This window comes from Magnolia sinica, chromosome 9 (assembly GCF_029962835.1).
Source record: "Magnolia sinica isolate HGM2019 chromosome 9, MsV1, whole genome shotgun sequence".
NCBI lineage: Eukaryota > Viridiplantae > Streptophyta > Magnoliopsida > Magnoliales > Magnoliaceae > Magnolia > Magnolia sinica.
The window spans coordinates 31,639,012-31,660,447 of record NC_080581.1 but is presented as its reverse complement, the minus strand read 5'-3'; the positions used below and the strand labels follow the sequence as shown (position 1 = coordinate 31,660,447).

The following is a 21,436-nucleotide window of genomic DNA, read 5'->3' as shown; positions in this document are numbered from 1 at the left end:
CAAATGATGGCTGAGTTCTGGGCTAGGGGCATGCCGGGAAACAGTCCTTTGTCGAGCTCTGTTTTGAGCTAGGAAAGCTGGCCAAACGATGGCCATGGTTTGAGCCGAAACTGAGCCAATCAATGGCTATGGTTCTGGCCGTTCTTTGTCAGTGAAAATGACAGCCACCGTTCGAGCACCAATATGGGTTGAAAAACGGCCCAAGGATGGGCCGTGTTTGGGGTAAAAAAATCGGGGCTGGAAGTGGCTTCGTCATGCAGCAGTGGGAAGGCCATGCACGTTGACGGTGAGTGTTGAACGGGCATTGGGCCTCACCAAATTGCAGGCGGGTTGCACCCTGCAACAGCCCACGAGCTGCACTTGGGTCCCTTTTTCAGAATAGGTGGGCCACCCCCCATATAAATCACAGTGCGCCACACCTTGCCAACGTAGGCCCTGAAAATCGCAGGTGGGCCTCACTCAAACATCAAGTGGGCTGCACGTTTTGGGCTGTCCCAAACGAACAGCAGACTCCCTGGACTCAATCTATATACATATTCTATTATAATAATATATATTATATATACGTGGTAGGCCCACGTGGGACCCACGTTGATGTAATACATGTATATACTAGATATGTGGTGGGCCCCATGTGGGACCCACAACGAGGTAATCACATATGCACCGTCCCTCTGGACGGTGCTTGTGAAACCCACCTAATGCATGTGTTGAATCCAGACCGTCCAAGGTCTGGACGTGGCCCACCCTACCATGTTGATTCTAAATCCACTCCGTCCGCCTGTTTTGCCAACGGGTGGGACCCGCCCTGCACGTTGTATGCACATGGGGTGTGGGGCATACCGTGATGGATGTATTGAGTCCTCACCGTCCAGGGATTGGATGGTGGGAGGCAGTTTGGCTAGAGTACCTCACGCCAACTGAACAGTTGTTGTACTCGCCAGCAAGTCCTGTGGGTCCACCAGCTGTTTAACGTCAGCAACTCTGTGGACCCCACCTGGATGTATATAATTTATCCAAACCATCCATCCAGTGGGCAAGCTCGTCCTAAGGGCCTAAGAAGAAAATAAGGCAGATCTAGTGATCAAGTGGACCACAGCAGGCAGATCTAGTGATCAAGTGGACCACAGCAGGGATTGAATGCCCAGTTTTTAAAGCCTTTTGGGTCACAGAAGTTTTGAGCTAATATGATATTCATTTTCCCGCTCGATTCAGGTCTACACAGATCATATGATGTGGGAGTCGGGCCATGACGTACGTACACACTGTCCAATAAGTCGGGCAAGTGCTGTCAGTGCCGAAAAATGTTTGGACAATACCGATTTACATGGCCGATGCCTTGACAATGCTAATCATCATTGGTAAAGCCATGTGCCCCAAAAGATGATAGTGCACAGTGACACATGTGTTACATTTGCAACTATGGAAGTAATTTCTTTTTGTTTGTGAAGACCAAACTCTCATCTGAGCCCATCCATGGGGCCCACCTGATACATATGGGGTCCATGTGTGAAGCCTAGTTCAACCCATAGTAAGGATGAGCTTAAGCCAGTCAGGCCACCCTGCTTGAATAAGTATATGATGAGCCTAACACAAGCTTAACAGGCCTTGTCGTTGTACTCCTTTGAACCTTCATGTTGGCTGGACAAAACCATAGGAATAGCTGACAAATATAAACTGTGATTTTAGGAAATTTCTTGAGTGACCTCGGGCCGCAAGAAGACTAGGACCGAGTTCGCAAACACTACCTTACAGGTGATGATTTTCCTTCCCTTAAGCTTTCCAACCCTAACTAGACCAGAAATAGTAGCTTTAGTAATGTAAATGGCTAGCTAGACTAATTATAAACTGTGTGGAAATAGACTATATTCACTTGACCTATCTGTTTAACATAATGATTCTCATGCTTACTATCGTTTAGACTCTTGATTTTATACTCTGAACTGCCTAGGCGAATAATTCAATCATTCATGTCAGGTATCTTATGTATTTTATGTTAACTCAGTTAGCATGTTGATAGAAATATATGTATTGTTTCTTATTCCCTATTCATGATAAGATGTATGTTGCTGACATGATGACGGGACATACATATTGTTGAAACCTCTCCATGGGAAGTCCTAGCAAAGGAGAGTCCGTGCTTAGGGTGTAAATGGACTAGTTGTAATGCGCATAGGCCCCTGACATGGAGGTTTGGGTTGTTGGCATTTAACTATGGGGTTTACCATCCATGTGTGGCTTCACCTAACCGATTTTGGGTGAATTTCATAACCATTCCGATACCACTGTTTACCCGTCTTTGAATCATCCATGCCGTCAAGCTTTAATCGCCATATTTAGTAATTTCAACCTTTCATTCCCAATCGGCATTGGTGGTGGCCCATTTTCATTTAATTGATTGACCGCATGTTGATGGGTACTATATACACCCTAAGACAGTAGCCTCATGGGTTGGAGATGGTGGTCATGGGACACTATGCCCGAGTCGGTGGCCTACACTGGGCCATGTGCTCCCCGTATTGACCGTAAGCTTATTTAAATTGGCTGGTTGCAATTGGACTAATAACGGGTTAGCTAATCATGCATACATGGCATATTACGATGGCTTGGATCATTATGCCCATGCGATTACGTTGTATTGCGCTAATGATCAGTCATTCGATTTATGATGATGACTCGGACATCATGCCCATGCGATTACACTGAGCGTTGCGCTGATGACCAGTCATATTCATGGGTGACGAGCCCAATGTCCATCTGGATGTTTTACCCGAGGCACAGGCCGTCTGGATGTTTTACCCGAGCCGATGATTGCCTTCATGAATCCATGCATTTAACAAGACTGCATCTACTGTGTTTTGGATTGCCTGTATGTCTTTATGCTATTACTTGTTTAGGGTGGCAGTGTGAAATCTTGAGGTGAGATTACACTGAGCTGGTCACTCATTCATCAATGTTCAACCATACAGAGGACGTAGGTACAGAGGCCGATGTATACGCGGCAAGACTTGGAGGCGGTGGCGGTCGATGAGAAGCTGTACGACGAAGAGCCGTAACAGGAGGCGGCCGCCTATTTTGGGCTGAACCAGTAGATCAGCCCCTTTATGTTTATTCCAGTACTTTTAGAATTTGAGAGACTTAAGGTTATGTAAGGGGCCCCCAGCTGAGTGGGCCTGAATATTGTTTTTGTCTTTAGATCATATCTATGCTACGTTTTTATTTCCACTATATTGCACTTTGATTCATTGGTTGATCATCGTTATCAATAGTTAACTCCTGGGTTTTTGGAATACGAGTTAAGTACTCGGGTTCTGAAAACCGGGGCAATACAGGGACCCACAGTGATATGTGTGGGTCACCAAGGAAACAAAATACTTAAATAAATTGATTATTGCTGAACTCCAGCAAACCCAGAAAACAGGTGGGCTGGAATTTCAGCAATAGGCCCAAATTGGCTGCCCTTAATGGCATCTTTTGGGGCAGCATGGCCCACCAGATTTAAGGATGTTTTATGCACATATCTTGCCTTTTCCCTAATGTGCCTTTGAGCTTAATTAATGCACATTTGAGGCCCACTCTAGTTGGGTTTTTGTTGGATCAATGTACATAGCTAATTGTTAGATTCTATAGGCCCAGTTGGGCTGGAACTTTCTAGATAGATCCATTGGACATTTAGGCTTATATTTCACTACATATTATGATGGGTTTATGGGCCAAAGTACACAAGTAGTTGGGCCTTTGGTTGCCCACCAAATTAACCTTGTATTTGGGCCAAGATGTAACGCCCAGTTCACTTGATTTAAACATAAGGATTTGCCCATATGCCTTGAGTAATGGGCTGCCCATTAGGCCCACCATAATATGTGGGTTTATGACCTTTATGCTTGGGCCCAACCTTGCCTATGGGCCCACGATATTGCTTATGAGTTGGGCTTTGTATGATTGCCCACTAGGCCCATGGATTGGTATATGCCTTGGGCCTTGATTTGTATTTGGTTAGAGGCAGGCTACCTCTTGGGAACCACTTGAGGTTGGATGTCCTCTTGGGTGATCCTAAGGTAGGCCCATGGGTTCCTCTATGGATGGTTAAAGGCTCACCATAGATCCTACACCATTTATTTGAGGCTCAATATGAATGTATGTGGAGCCTACCTTAACGTATGTTTGGTCCAGGCCGTCCAAGCCTTGGATCGCCCCGATCATGGAGGCACTCTCTGCCTTAGGTTGCTGCTGGACTCACAATCCAGTAGCAGGCCCACTTGATCTTTTATGATGTATACACACCCTCCATCTGGTGGGGGCCCCCCTTATGAATATTAGCCTTCATAAGATTATTTCCACATAGTTGACAAATTTCTGAACTTTAGCAGGTCCAGGAAGTCAAGCGAGCCGAAAGTTTATCAAGAGGCCTTAAATGTACATTGTTATGGTTGAAACTTTATTGGCTGTGGGGCCTACCATATTGAGAACTTGTATACGTGTTGTATGCTTATATTTTTATAATCTTTAGGCCTAACTAGTACATTCTTTTGGGTCACCTTTTGGTGATCATATGAAGACCCCCTCTTAGATTAGATTTTGGGTCATCCAGTGGGCCCAGAGTGGGCAGGGACGTCCCAGCTTAGCCCAACCATATATTGGGCCGACTTCTACCATTTTGATGGACTTGTGGGCTAAGATAAGGATGGTATTGGGCCCTTGGTTGCCTGCCTAAATTGCTAGTTACTAGGCTGATGTATTGGGGCCCATTTCATCCAAACTTGAACTTTTTTTTGGGTCATACATTGTGTATACAGGCTGCCCACCAAGTCCAACTTAATGTATGGAATTCTATGGCCATTGAGAATTGAGCCTTGGGCCTTAATTCCCCTCTTGGGGCCCATGTTGTTGAATGTAGCATTAAACCCCTTTTCTTATGGCCTATTATGAGGGATATATATATGTGTGTGTGTGTGTGTGTGTGTGTGTGTGTGTGTGTGTGTGTCACCACTTATTTTTTATTTTGAATGTGGGCCTTAGGCCTTCTATCCATATAGTTCATGGTTCTTATGCCTATTGGGAAATGGTGATTAAATATCCCCATTATAAACCCCTCTAGGCCCGGTTGTATCTAAGTGTGATTGAATGCTCATCTTAGATTCTTGCTAGGCTCCTGTATTACTTAGACCCGTAGCTTGTATGCTTAGTCTCGTGGGCTACCCCAGGTAAATGGGCCCCCACTAGAGGTTGGATTCCTTATGGATACTGTCTAAGTACCTAGTCTTGATTCCTTCTTGGATAGGAGGAGTGTAATACATTGTATATCGCCACATAGTGTGTCTAGATTCATCCTCATGACCCATGTACATCATTGCATGCTTGGTTGACACTGTGTGTGTGTGGTCATGGTTGTGCCATTGGGCATTGCATGTTACTTTCTCTGAGGGACGTAGCATCCCCTCTTGAGCACGTTGGACGCTTGGAATTTATGCATGGTTGATTGTATGATTCATGCATCTAGCATTGCATAGTATAGGGATATTCGCCCTTGCTTCATCAGGGCCGTAGCCTCCACAAATCATTGTGGATGGCCATGATTGGATACCAGAAATGTTACCTGAGCATATGGGGTGCATAGGATGCCCTTGGGTGAAAACCTCAAAACTTTTATGGTACGAAGGATCTGCCCCAGCGCCATGACCAGGTGGAACCATGAGCGCACGAGGGCCTTACACCGTTATGCCGCGACTCCCACTGTCATGTAATCGGTTGGGATGGGGTATGGCCTTACCCGCCTAAGAGAAAGAGGGCAATAGTTAGGTTGTGTTTGACCAGCTTATGAATGGGTCCGCTACCGTCGAGCCTTACTGGTGATTGGCTGACCATAGGCGGGTAGTGAGGTCTCCTACGCTTATTTGACTGTACGAGTCTGGAGAGCGGCGGTCATCCTGCAGTGTACTTGACCCTGGTAGATCCCTTATGATGGAACAGTACTGATATGTGGATTAGATATGAGGGCTAGCATCACTTCGTATTACATTTGCATCAGCTGTATAAGCCTTATATTGTATCGTCTTGGCATAGCGCCCAGTACTCATTGCATTATATAGCCTTAGTATGGCTTCCTGCATTATTGTATTGCTTTGGTATAGCTTCTTGCGTTCATGGCAGCCTTAGTAAGGCTAGTGGTATTAGCTTTGATCATGTTTCCTTCCTGTATCCCCTATTATTCTTCTGTGCACTATTGTCATACACTTTCACCACCCTCTAAGCTTTCTATAAGCTTATGAACGATTGATGCGTGCAGGAGATCCGACGTCGGCTTCGTAGCAGCGGAGCTTGGATAAGAGTTGAGCCAAGGACCCCAGTGTTGCAGATCCTTCCTTCTTTCTTCTATTATCATATGTATTTTCTTCAGCCTTGTATCATGTCTAAAGCTCAAATTTATAGTGAATTTTGCGATATGTGTCTTTGTTATTTCTAAGATTTACTTACTATGATCTCGGGTATGCTCGTATTGGAACAAATACACGGTTATGAAAATCTTCCTTGTAGGATCCCAAGATCGGAACCTGCCTCAGGAGCCGAGAATGGGGTGCTACGGAGGCTGTTGCGGCCAGAACCGGCTATGGATCAGACTTTGAAGTACAAGAGAAAGTTAGAGAAAAAATGCGAACCTTAATACATTGAGTGCAGTGTTATGTTGTTTCACTGATAAGTAATAATTTACAATTACTTTGAGCTATTTGGTATAACGCTATAAACCTATAAACTAACAAGGTCAAATCTGCATGAACATTTACCATTGTTGTAGCCATTTCTAGGGACTGCTCCCCCATTAGAAAGATGTTGGTCACATCTTTGAAAAACAATCCACTCTATCAAATAAGAAAAGGAAAAAACACTGAAAAATAAAAAAGAGAGCAGGTTGTTAGTGGCTATTCAAAACGAGATACAATTTAGAGAGCTAAATGATGGTCCAAGCTCATAGTAGAAATTTGAATTAAATCAGGGCTAAGCTCGTTACTGGGTCGATATCACAGGCCCAAGCCCAAGCCGTTCAGGTCAGGACTGGAACCACAGGCCTATGATAAATCAGCATGTGAGCTCACATTTTGTAGACATCCCATCCAAGTATTAGGTGGGCCCCATCATGTAGATGGCTCAGCCCAGACATCAGAGCTGGACAAATCAGCATGCAAACAAATGCATGTGCTAAAACCATGGACAGCCTAGAAAAAAATTGTCGAGCTTGTTTAAACCATCCACCGTTTTCATCTATGTGGCCTAACTGATTATTTAACCATCCTCACAGTTATGTACATGGTAGAGCACACCTGATACATGGCTCACATGTCCTGCACATTTTCCAGGTTAGCTTGTATCCACTTGTGGAAGTGCATGTGGAGCCAGCAAACATCCCTGACACATGGCACAGATGTCCTGCACGTGTAAGGTTAGCACATATCTGCTTGTAGAAATGCAAGCAGATCTAGCAAACCTCTTTAAAATCCATGCACTTTGCATTCCTTTGGCTTCTTTAGCATGAGAGAGGTGAATTCTACAGGTGTTATTACTGTTGTTAGAATTGCCGGTAAGTAATAGTGGTATAGAGATATAGATATAACAACAATTGGGAGATGAACTACTGCTAAATAATCATTGCTATACAAACAGGTTTATTTTGCGGAGGAAGAACTAGGAAAAAAAAAACCTGCTAATTTTTCATGCTCGAGTCTCAACACATGTTGTCCGCAACTTGAGAACTCCGAATACCACAGAATGATCTTCGCTGCAGCTTCTTGTTAGTAGTTGTGAAGAGCTGGCCCATGTTTACCTCATAGGTGGCACAGTTGGTGATTGCCCATGTGTATCTAGAGAAACAGTTCATCATCATTTTCTTTCAATCTAGAAGAAGCCTATTGAGAAAATTACTGAAAACTCCCCATTTGGGGCAACCATTCTAAGCTATCAGATTCTAAACCAGCTACAACCAAAATAGCTGCGAGAGGCAAACATGATAAATTGATGGATCTGGAAGAGAATCCAGTATGGACAACACGTATGATCAGACTTGACAGGAGGTGTGACCTAACACTAACTCGGGCACCTGAACCCAATTTCTTAACAGGTCCAATAAATGGGATCCACACCATTAACATCGGGTCGGATCCAACAAGTACCCGGATCCACCGGTCCAGGTACTCATTGATTGTCCTCTGGTTTTTTCACAATGTGTAAGTAGCGTATTGCTTCTGCTAATCGAGCACCACGTGAGTCTAACTTTCATGAGATCCGCCCCATTGCTCAGGTATGTAGCTCATGTTTACCCAGGAATCCAAAAATCATAATGCTTCTCTAGTAAATCTACCCAACTAGACCGACTAGAATTGAGTGGGTCAATCAATGTGACCTAACGCTAACTAAAGCACTCGAACCCGATTTCTTAACAGGTTCAATAAATGGGACCCAGACAATTAAAATCAGGTTAGGTCCAAGAAGTACCCAGACTTGTGGGTTCGGGTACTCATCGACCATCCCTCTGGTTTCTTTCCCTCCCTTGCTCCCTTGGCCCAACCCTTTAGGGTTCCTTGCTACTAACTGAATCTCTTGTTTGAACTTGCAACCCATCTTCGTTTTAGGGGGGGGGGGGGAGCCTATCTCAAACTCTTTGGCGAACAAAGCTTTAAAAGAAGGCAAGGCAAACAATTACCAGGGTAAAAATTGCATACAAAGGTTACTGTAGCAGTAAAGAACTTGAATAAACATGCTGTACATGTAATCCAACAGCAATACATTCTTAAGGGCCAGAAATGTAGGAATACTGAAAAGAGTACATAGTATCTATCTTTTATTATTGGCATTTCATTCTATTTTGTGCAGCAATTAGCCTATTACTATTAACAAGGCAAGCGAAAAGTCCAAGCCTTCGAACAATGTAACCCACATTTTGTTCATCATGCATGAATGAAACCCAAAGGTTCTCTGAAAATATGAAGGCAAATCAGTGGACATACATGCACCTAGCAGGTCTACGAAATATATGCTCTAACTTACCAACATCCAGAAGAAGAATGCAATCTCAAATAAATTATGGAATTAGATAAAATGGATCAAGTGAAGGACAATATGAGGCTAATTAAACCAAAAGTATTCATCAGAAGGCTTCACTGGAGCATCCTACTGCTTCTCCACAGGGTCTTGAGCCACACGAGTTATATGTGCTCTAATTTTGCACCTACAAGAAGTAGAAGTCGTCAATTGATCCAGTTCATTAGTTAACATCAGAGTTAAAACCTCAATAAGTACTAAAAAAAAAAAAAAAAAAACCATCGCCTTGGCTTGGTCAAATCAAGAATCAGGTTGAATAAATGGGTAATGTGTGTATTTCAGAGCCAGAAGTATTCGATTCAACCAAAACTTAAATAAGCTTTAAGTATCAAACTGAACTGAAAAAAAAAAAAAAAAGAATCAAGCAAGTGCCCAAAAAGCTCAATTAAATACTTGGAGAACTCAATCCAGTGCTTAAGCTAAATTTCAAAAGAAGTCAGACTCTGGCACTTGCTAGAGTTGAGTTTCGACTATATATAAATTTCAAAATACCACCAATGCACTTGTTATGAAGTCCTATATATAATTAGGATCAAAGGCAAAGGCATAAAAACACCACCAATGCACTTGTTATGAAATCCTATACAATTGGGATTGAAAGAAGAAAGGATAACCAGAAATATCTGTGCCATCATGCATAAACAACCCAAATAGGAAGATAAGGATAGGAGCATACATATCATTCATATAAGCATGAAAGCAATGGCAATCAAGAATAGTATCTGAAGTATAAAAAATGAAAAATGCATGCTGAATGATTGAAATAGTATGTTTACAATCTCAAATCATGCACGTCATCCACATTCAGCAACAGAAAGATAACAACGAAGAGCCACAGATACCAGCTGCAGATGATGTTGACAATGAGTGAAGACAAGTTTGTCCTGAAAATGCAGATGAATAGCTACAACAGGACAGGATGAACAAAGGGGGCAAAGGTTACCTTTTTACCAACAACTTTCTTAAAATAAGTTTCGAGTACCCACATCATGTACTTGTGAAAATCAAAATTTGGGTTTGAACTGCAATGTTTCTGGAACAGAAACAATATATCCAACTTGCTAACAGAGGCATAAAATTGATTGAAAAATAGCCTCTTCAACCACAAAAGAAAAGAAAGTACACAAGCGTCTGTACTTCTGAGCAATGCTCATAGGCAACATGCCCACAATTTACATGGTCGGATAGGAGTACACACACGTACCACATGTAAGGAGGATGACTCGCGGCCATGCTATCTTGCTCAAGTCATCGACGATTACTAGGCTTGGGCATGGGCTAATGACTGCAATAACAATCTGTCAAGCTTAGACATCTGTATGGGAACCATCCAACAAACAGGCCCCATGAGTGTTTTGTTATCTTAAACATATTACTATCAACATCAAGCTCATGTATAACTAATTCATTCTTTTTTGAAAGGCACAACTATTCCTAAGTTAATTGGATTTTAAAATGAAAAAATATATAATATTTGATTATTCAAAAGAAGTCTCATGCATGGAACAAATAATCACATAGAAAAAAATCAAATTAAAGGAAAAGCCTGACCTCCAAGGTACTCCAACGACAAGATGAAGATTATCGCAAAAGGTACATGAGTCATGTTTTGTCATTCCCCCTATCATGGACCATATTCGCAGTTAAATAATAGGTCCTCGGGCCTTCTTCTTAGTACCTTAGCCCATGTCCTTTTGAACCTTCCTCTTGACCTTCTGGAGCCTTCAACTTGAACCAACTCACTCCTAACTGGTGTAGTGCTTGTTCTCCGTCACTCATGACCGAACCATCAAGTTTACTTTCCTCATCTTATTACTTATTGGTGCTACTCCTAAGTTCTCTCGAATGGATCCACTTCTAATTCTATCCTTCCTCATCTTACCACTCATCCATCTCAACATACTCATTTCAACTATGTTCATGAATGTTGTTCCTTAACTACCCAACATCCTATCCCATAAAGCATGGGCAGTCTTTATAACTATCCTATAAAGGTTGCCCTTCAGTTTGATTGCTATGTGAGGATCACATAAAACTCCAAAGGCACATCTCCAATTCTTCCACCCAAGTTGAATTCTATGAGCAATGTCATCGCTGATCTCTCCACCCTCACAATTATCCACCCTAGATATCGAAAATGGTCATGTTGGCATACTTCTTGGTCAACAACCTTAACTGATTCCTCATTTCCACTCCTAATTTTAAAACCTTTAGATTTTAAGGCATCCTTCCACAGTTCTAAATTTTTTTATGTCCTCCCTTATCCTGCCAATCAAAACTATGTCATCTGCAAACAACATAAACCACCATGGGAACTCTTCATGTAAATGCATTGTTAAATAGTTCGTAACCAATGCAAAAGGATATAGGCTCAATTTTGACCCCTGGTGTAAGCCTACAATGATTGAAAATCACTTGTCCCTCCACCAATAATCCTCACATTTGTTACTTCCCGTTCTTTTTCCTTTTTCTTTCTTAAGGATTTTACTACCCCATCATACATCTTTAATCATGTCAACATATCTTCTTGAGTCAGTTTTCTTTCCCACTAGCTACCAGATTAACTCTCTACAGACCATATCAAGTGCTTATCTACACCAACAAAGTCCATGTGAAGATCCTTCCACATCTCCCTATATCTCTCCATCAACTAAAAATGAAAATAGCCTCAATAATTGACCTTCTTGACATAAATTCAAAAAAAAATAAATAAATAATAAAATAAAATAAAATAAAATTTAAAATTTTAAAAAAATAAAAAAAGCAAAAAATCTGATACATTCATCTCCCATCTTACCTTTGTTTGATCACTCTCCCAGAGCTTCATAGTATCACTCATAGGTGTAATGTCATGATAGTTGTGGCTTAGTGCAAGTCTGCATATCTCCTTTATTCTTATAAATAGGAACCATTGTAATTTTTCTTCATTCATCTCTAGCAATTTTTTATATTATAATATTGTTGAACAAAATTTTCAACTAAATTAAGCTAGTATCTCCCATGAACTCCAAATCTATACCAATATACCATCTGGTCCTAGCGCCTTTCCTATCTTTGTCTTTCTCAAAGTTTCTTTTATTTCAAATATCCCAATGATACAAAAGTATCTATGGTATCCGACCGACGTCATTTGTGTTGATGACTTTTATCCTATGCTCTTAGAAGCGTTGATCATTTAACAAGTTCTGGAAATAGCATCTCCATCTCTCATTAATCTCACTGTCCTTAACCAATACCCTTTAGTCATTACTCTTGATACATCTAACCCTTCCTCTCATTTTTTTGAGTTTGCATACATCTTTCTCAACTTCTTTATCCCCAATCTATTATAAAGATCATCAAATGCTTTAAGTAGCAAACAAACATACAAATCAATTTCCCATCCCTAGGATTCTTCTAAATTGGAAGCTTCACACCAGCTTCTTACCCAATCTTGAAAAACAACTACGAAACGAAGCATTCTTGTCCATGACCAGCGTAAAGATATTGTGGAATTAGGGCAACAATATGCAATCCCCACATCAAATATTTGTCCAACGGTGGACCATAATTCCACTGCCCACTTTATATCTAATATGTCCTCTTAACCCAGCCAGCATCAGAGCATTTATCAGAGATGGCAGAGGTGTAACTATGCTGGAGTTCTTTGGCCGAATAGGAATTTGTGACCCCAACTTCACTAAGGCAGGTGTCAAACCAGCAATTGATCACTTTTTTTTTTTGAAGATGCAATTGATCACAATTTTATCTCATTATTGGTTAACGGAGACTCAAGGAACAATCCATTGGATGATTAATGGTAGACCTCGTTGGAGATTATCGGACTGAGGAAGCGGTTGATGTATCCTCATCATTCTCAGTGTCATTTCTATTGTTAGTACATTCAGCTAACTTTGAGGCTGATAGGCTAGCCAAGGAGGTTTTATGTGTGCTTGGTACCATCATTTAGGACAGGTGTGATGACTTCTAGTGTGTCTTTTTTATGTTTTGCATTAGCAGCATCTATATTGATTACTCCCAATGGATGTTGGTTTGCATATTCTGTTTTTGCTTTTTTCTTTCTTGATAAAGTTTCCATTCATCCAATAAAAAATAAAAAATAAAAAGATATTCTGGAAGTTGTGGAATACATTTAGTTGTAGGCAAGTTTGACTACTAAAAGTTAAATTTCTGGAATCTTGGTGCAAGATCCTCTTAATTTTCTGAAATCTTGGTGCAGGATCATCTGACTTCTTGTCGCTTCCACTTGGAATCATGCTTCAGACTCGCGCTCCAGCTTCCTAGCCTTCTATACTCGTTAAAATTTTGAAACAGATGCTTCCCTCGCAATGTGTAGATGAGCTGGTAGAAACTGTAGTGTGCGTGAGTGATCTAGGGTTCAATCCCTGGTAGTGTTACCTTTCAAATAAATAAATAACAGATGCTTCCCTGTGCTTTCACTAGAATCTAGTGTCGCCTGGCTTCACACTACGTCTAACTATATTCTGTAATGCAATTGATTTTTTGAAATTCCAGGCATGGTATTAGGATTGTCTTAGAATCATAAAGTTGGATTAGTGATTTGTTTCAAATGTAAAGAAACATAGGTCTACGGGAGTGATGAATTTGAGATTTTTGTTTAGCCATTCGATCATTTTTAGGTTTCTCCTAGCCCTAACTGTGTCCTTCCCTTGATCTATCAGATCTCATGTTCTTTCTCTAAAATCCCTACTGCCTTAATTATCCTTGGTGAGATGCAAAACTAGTCATTACACCAATTAAAGATTTATATAATCAGAAGGGATTTTAGAGAAACATAGGTCTAAGGGAGTGACGAAGTTGAGATTTTTTTTAGCCATTCGTTCATTTTGAGGTTTCTCCTAGCCCTAACTGTATCCTTCCCTTGATCTATCAGATCTCATGTTCTTTCTCTAAAATCCCTACTGCCTTAATTATCCTTGGTGAGATGCAAAACTACTCATTACACCAATTAAAGATTTATATAATCAGAAGGGGCCACTGTCAAAGAAACATCTACATAAAATACGTACCATTGCAGATAATTCATCAAGTAGTGGTCCTCAAAATGCCAACAGAACGACAAAAACAGCATCCCAACATCATGAACCTCTTGAAGCCTTGATCCTTGTAATTTAGGAAAATTACTAAGATTTCACGGGCTAGAGCGATACTTCTTCTACACCTCCAGCTCGATAGAGGGCGGCAATGGGTCATTCTCGTAGGGGAACCCACTCCAGTACAAAGATGTGCCTAAATCACTCCCATACATCGCCACCACCTTCCCCATAAACCCCTCTAAAATCCTCCAAAACCGCCTCTCAATCAACGAGCTGCCAGTTGGCCCCATTATCCCCAACCACCTCCTCTTCGCAACACCTCTTCTCCTTGACCACATTGAAGAGGTAGCAGAGGCTAAGATCCTCACCCTTGAAGACGACAACAGCAACCCACTTCTCGAGCTTGCAGCTACAGTGGTTCTCAAGGAAGCAGGTATACTCTAGTTCGAAGGTGGCCAGGACGCAGGCAGATGGGTGGAAATGGAGACAGGAATAGCCTGGGATTTGGTGGGGAAGGTGGAGGAGGAGATGTCGAAGGTGAAGGGTGGGCCCAGCTCTTGAGGGGAACCATGTGACAGATGCCGTGGCATTTGGCCTCAGGTTGGATCTTGGAGATGTAGGAGACCGGGTCCTGGAATTCGTATTCGAAAGGATAGTAGACGGGCTTGGGGGAGACCTAGGGTTTGGGATAAGGTGCTGGCGCAGTGCCTTTAAGACGCCTTTTTCTGCTGCCCGAGGACGGCCTTTTCCAATTGGAGAGAGAGAGAGAGAGGGTTCTTGGGCAGGACGAGAGAGAGGGCAAGACGGTCGAGAAAAGACCGTTGCGTGAGAGAGAGAGAGAGAGAGAGAGAGAGAGAGAGATTTGAACTGGAGCCAGAGCCGATGTTTGCTTTGAGACATAAGCAAACCACTTATATGATACACGGGCGGAGAATGAAGCTTGATACGCAGGCGCTCAGAATTATTGACGTGGCATATATTGACTCAAATAAATCTGACTAGATTGTTCATCCCACTGTTTCCAAGCTACAATCCAAACATCAGTTTGTTTCGACGCTTGCTTGTAGGAATAGGGTTGATAGTTTTCATTTTAAACCATCCAATAAATTCCCACCAGTCCAATAGCCAGATGATTAAAATCTCAGGAATTTTTTGTGTGATTTTGTACACTCCTTAAAATTATATATTTTAGAAAATATTTACTTAAAAGTCATCCCAACCAAGTCTTCACCCTATATATTAGGCCAAGTGACCAAAAATCAAACCATACTATTGGGAAACTACTTACAATGCTAGCCTTCCTAATTGCTTAGTCTCGCTTATCTAAATCATGAATGCCCTGATTTTTTTTTATGAACCATATAAATTATGGTGTGGCAGTGGTTTCATTATGATAGACCTATAAAAGTAAAGAGTGGATATCTCTTCCCAAACTATTCTTTTAGTGTGGCCCACTTAAATCACATTTAACATGATCTGTTACACTATGCATAATGTTGCATTGCACATTTAACCATCCAAGTGGACCTCACATAAACATCACGGTAGGCCCCATCAAAAATCAAAAGTGGGTCTCCCTTAAAAAAAAATTAAAATACCAACGGAAATCGATAGCCGTTGGGAGTAGGACACCTGAAGGGTCCCACCATGATGTGTATGTGAAATGCACTCCCACCATTAAATGGGTAATCCCACTTTGAGCCTAAAGCCAAAAATCATACTAGCCCGTGATTCAAGTGGGCCACAATAGAGGAAATTGTTGGGAGAGTCATCCACCCATGATTTTTACATGGCCCATCATGATATATATATGAAATCCATTCCAACCATTAGACGCCAAACCAAAATTTCTGAATGTGTTGCTAAAATTAGATAAATTCATGATTCATGTGGGTTGCACCGAAGGAAAAGGTTTGGGTGATGTGGTAGAGCATATCAATTGTAAGCTGGCCACACCTAATCCCACGAGCCTGGCAGGCTCAGGACGCCTGATAGGTATCTACCTGAGTATAGAGACATCCTCTAGCATGAAGTCTTTCTTGGACCACCCAACTGCTGCCCTTGATTCTTGGAATTGCTTCAATAGTGACCCCTCCAATATCTACCTTGGTGATGGAAAAGCTTTGTATGCCCCACCATAATGTGTGTGTTTTTATCCATCCCGTCCATCCATTTTTACAGTCCATTTTAAGGCATAAGCCCAAAAATGAAGCATATGCAAACCTCAAGTGGAACACACTACAAGAAACAGTGGTGATTGAGCACTCACCATTAAAAACTTCTTAAGTCCCACTGTAATGTTTATTTTCCATCCAACTCGTCAATTAGATCACACAGACCAAGATGAAGGTTTTATATATATATATATATATATATATATATATATATATATATATATATATATATATATATATATATATAAGCTTGATCCAAAACTTTTATAGCTCCTACGAATTTTTTAATGGTGGGCATTCAATCAGCATTATTTCTTATGGTGTGGTCCACCTGAGCTTTAGATCTGCCTCAATTTTGGGCTCATGTTATAAAATGAGCTAGAAAAAATGGGTAGAGGCACGGAGTAGACAAAACATATATCATGGTGGGGCCCAATTTTCCGTCACCAGTACCAAGGTGGGTACTTGAGGGGTTACTGTCAAATTCTAGTCCTTGATTCTGATTTCAAGGAAAGTGGGGCCCACCCATCAACTAATTCATGGGTGGGCCCCCTCTTGGTCTACAAATAGGAAATATTCAGAAGGTACAATGAATGGTCGCTATCTCTCTGCTCAGAGGGGCAATGACCATCAAATGCATGATTGTATCTAGACCTTTCTTCACCACACTAATGACTTCTGGAGGTAGAGATGGGAGAAGCTCTATAAAAATTTTATAATCCGAGTATAGTGATTAACTTTACTACCTAAAATTCCATTTTTTTTCTCATGTGGTATAATACGGGTTGGGCTGGCCCATTGGACTTTTGTGCCAAGCTCCTTTCTTGTTAGACTTCGGTCGTGCTATCAAGCCCCGGGCCAGGCTCGAGTTTAAAATGCAGGCTCATTTTCTTATTGGGAAGGGCACGGACCTTGTACAACTCAACTAGAAAATGACCCAGCCAGCCTTTGACTATCGAAAGAAGAAATCCTATAATACAAAAGAAATTTATGTCCTCCTTACAAATTGGGTGGGCCCCATCATGTTTTTATGTTACATACACCCTGAAAATGTATTATCATATTTTAGGTCTAGGAACCAAAAATCAGTTCCATCCATTGTTAAGGTAAATTACACAATTAGAGAAATAGCATACAAGGCAATTTTCACACTACAAATTGTTTCTCTTGTTGTGGCCCACCTAAATTACATATGAGCTGACTTTGACTCTAAGGTCTAAGTTTTGGTGTGGCATCTAACAACTAGAGCGGATTTTATATAACCAGAGTGGGCCCTATAGAACTCGAGGGTGGACGTCTCTCCCAACTCTTTCCATGCGTGCCCCACCTTAATTACAAGTCAACCAAGCTTTTTTGCTCTATGGATAATGTGAGATTACACATCAAATGGTTCTCGCATATGCATCATAGTAGGCCCATAAAAAATCAAGGAGCACAACTTGGCTGTGACCCTAAACTAGCGACATGGGTGTAACCCTAACCATAGGGCCCACATAGATGTATTTAATGCATATATGTGTTGTCCATTGATTTGTCAACTTATTTTAGGGCATGTTCCCAAAAATCAAGTAGATATAATTTTTAAGTGGACCACAAGAGGTTACTGGCCATTAAAAACCTTTGTTGGCCACAAAAGTTTTAGATCAGGCTTGACTTTATCAATAGTTGGATGGTCAATAAATATTATGGTCATCCCTAAGTTTTAATTGTGGTCGTTCAATGACCACCATTTCCTATGTAGTCCATTTGAGATTTGTATCTACTTTATTTTTTACTTCATTTTTAGGACCATGCCCTAAAATAAGTTGGCAAAACTGATGGACAACATGGATATACAATTCATACATCAAGTGGGCCCTACAGTCAGGGTCGTGCCCACATAGCTAGTTCTAAGGTTGCAGCCAAGTCACGCTCAAAGTGAAGGTTGGAGTCAGTAAAATTCCCTTTTGAATGTTGAACCAACGGTGAGCAATTTTTTATATGAAAATCATCTCTCCACTCATCAAGTGGCTATACTTTTATTTTGTTAGTTGTCAATGGCTATACATTGTTTTCAATTGTGTGGGTCACTTGATGAGTGGATAGAATGATGTTCTCACTAGGTGATCCTCATGGTGGGGCCAACCTATGAGGAGGATTGGATTTCACAAGCACTAACAGTGGTAGTAAATTTAACGAGTAGTAAGTTGTCCACTAAGATGACCTTAAATTGTAGTCCAACAAGTTAGACTTGAGACATTCTCTTTTTTAATATTTCAGCATAAATCATTGCAAGACTAATGCCCACCCTTGGTTTCTTAAGTGACGAGCTTAGGCTGGCCAAAAATAAAAGGGATGGACTTAGGCTGATTATTTAGCTCGTCACAAGCTGGGCGAAGCTAGGTTCAGGTCTACATTAAACAATGAGGGATGAGCTTCAGTAGATGCTGGCCTGAGCTCAGTAGATGCAATTGTAATGCTTGAGATTTCTTGGTCATGGGAGCTGGGGTTGACCATGCGGGGTGGCTCCATTGTGATGATGCTTATGTGAATCCAACCTAGCAGGTTCTCACCCCATGTTAGGCCCAGACCCAAATATCATTCCCATTCATGATTTAGGTGGACCACACAATTGGAAACGGTTTATAGTGCAACCTTCACCCTCCTCACCATTTACCTTCATATGGCCCACATGAATCATAGATGGGCTTGATGTTTGGGCATAGGCCGAAATTTTGGTGTGGCATCTAATGGTTAGAGTGGATTTGATATAATCATGACAGTGAAACCAGTGAAAATCAAGGATGGATGTTTCTCTACCAACTTTTCCTTTAGTGTGGCCCTTAGGCCTAATGTGGGATTACACATCTATGGTCAAATTGGATCTCACGTACTCATCACGATAGGCCCCATAAAAATTCAAGGGTGACTGAACCATCATGATCCACATTTGATTAAGGTGGGGCCACACCAAACGAAATAGTTTTGAGAAAGATGTCCACCCTTGATTTTATAGGGCTTTTTTGTGATGATTATTTAGAATCCACTCAGTCTGTTAAATGCCTCACAAAAATTTAGACCCGAACCTAAACATCAGGCTCATTCGAGATTCAGGTGGGCTACACCAAGGGAAAGAGTTTGGAGGATGAGGGATGTCCTGTACCCCATTTTCAATTATTGCAGTCTACCTGAATCATGAATGGGGCTAATATTTTAAGCTATTAACTTAGCATGGTAACACGCCTAGTTGTTGGGGTGGATTTCACATAAGCATCATTGTATGGCCCATCCGAGCTGCCGACCCCTTTGCTTGCAAGAATAAAGTTTTTAAAAATTCTAACCTAAGGTAATCCACTCACAATTACTTAAATTAATGTCGTGGCTTACTGAAAACCTCTTTGAAAATGGTACCAAAATGTAAAATTTTATATTACGTAGGTGGATTTTTCTAAATTTTAAAAGTTTAATGTTACTTGCACAAAATGGGCGGGTTGCAGCTAGCACATCAACTGTTTTCCACATTAAAAGTGAGTATTCACACCAAGACTAGGATTTGAAAGTCTTGCCAATATCTTCAAATTCTATTTAAAAATGGGGGCCTAATTTTTTGAGGCCCTAAGAGAGCATTAATGGATGCACATGATGTATGGATTTGATGTCCTAAATCCATCAAAGCAGGCCCCATACTCAATTTAGAAGGTTCTTAATTGTGTGTGTCTCATCCCAACTATGCCGCAAAAGTTTGAGACATTGGGCTATTAACCAGGGGGGGCATCTATATGACATATGCCTAGTCCAAAAATTTATGCTAGCACACTCATAAGGTATGCCACACATGTACTTTTAAATTATTGAGTGATGCTAAATTTTCTTACCAATCATCCATTTTTCACCTACAAGTATGGCTCGCCTTATGGGGTGATTAATACTGATGGGGCAAATATAGACCGAATTATTGGTGAGGATCACCCAATGAGGCAAATATAGACTGAATTATTAAATGGATATGAGGGTGGTTAGGATCCATTTGCACTCCTAAGGTAGCAAGCTTAGGCTAGTCCTAGCCCATCAATCATCAATAAGCTGACTATTGTTAATGAGTAATTCGGAGTTGCGCCAGGGAGATAAAGGTCAAAATGGGGGCAAGTCCTCATTGAAAACTTGGGTGAGCCTTCCCTGGATGCAAATTGAGTTGTGCGGAGCTCACCATCCTTTCCTGCTACATACGGTTGCTAATAAAATCTCGCCACTCAATGAGCTTTTTCAAGGTGGTTCTTTTTTAAGAAGTTTTTTTAATAATCTACGTTAATTTAATTAATTATCGTTTGGCAGCTTCCGTTAGAGATTTGTTAATGGAAGTTGGGGTTCGACCGTGTGAGTAACCAGTTGGTAGCTTGGGTGGGCCCTAACATAATGTTTATATGAACTACACCCTGACCATTAGGTGCATCACCTCATATTATGCCCATTGCCTAAAACTCAAATGCATCTATGATTCAAGTGGACCACATGATTAGAAACAGGGTACAAGCAATGCTCACCCTCAAAATATTTCCCTTGGTGGGGCCCATTTGGATCATGTATAGGCCTGATTTTTAGGTCCTAAGCCTAAAGATTGTTTTGAAATCTAACGATTCAAGTAAATTTCTTATAATCATCACAATGGGTCCCATAAAAATCAAGGGTGGATGTATCTCTTTTCTTTTGGCATGGTAAAAAGGAGAGCTTAAGAAGTCCTAGAAGGGGAGGGGGGGTATGAATAGGATTATGCCAAATAATCAAACCACGTACTGAATATGTAAATAAATCAGATATATCAATTGCTTAAGTATTGAAATGTTGATTCCAAATAATTTGTAGGACAACCTTCACCTAAAGTTTAGACAGGACAACTTTATTTCACAAATTTCTTTAAAATCAAAACCTCAAACTTTACAAGAGCAAATAAAAATAAATATTACAACATTCACCACTTGAACTGAAAATTAAATACAACCATTCACCACATAACACAGAAAATTATAGTAGTTCGGTGTTCTAAAAACTGTCTAAAACCAGTCACACCTACTCCACTCCCAAAATTACTCTCCACGTAATTTTAGCGTTCACTATAAAAAAAATTTTCTCAGGTTCACC

General features: G+C 41.0%; 1 long non-coding RNA gene across 6 annotated transcripts in view; it reads right to left on the bottom strand.

Moving 5' to 3' along the window:
• The window catches only part of LOC131254816 (uncharacterized), a 31,475-nt gene extending 16,995 nt beyond the window's left edge, over positions 1-14,480 (bottom strand). For 3 of the 6 annotated variants that reach the window (XR_009175898.1, XR_009175897.1, XR_009175902.1), the window contains exons 1-3: positions 14,121-14,480; positions 7,694-9,217; positions 6,783-6,883 (exon numbers count right to left, since the gene is read on the bottom strand). This is a non-coding gene — a long non-coding RNA (uncharacterized LOC131254816). Of the gene's footprint in view, positions 1-6,782; positions 6,884-7,693; positions 9,218-9,866; positions 9,992-10,294; positions 10,376-10,641; positions 11,808-14,120 lie in introns of those variants that run through there. The other 3 variants (XR_009175899.1, XR_009175901.1, XR_009175900.1) reach the window with 3 other exon arrangements.
• Positions 14,481-21,436: the final 6,956 nt, after the last annotated feature.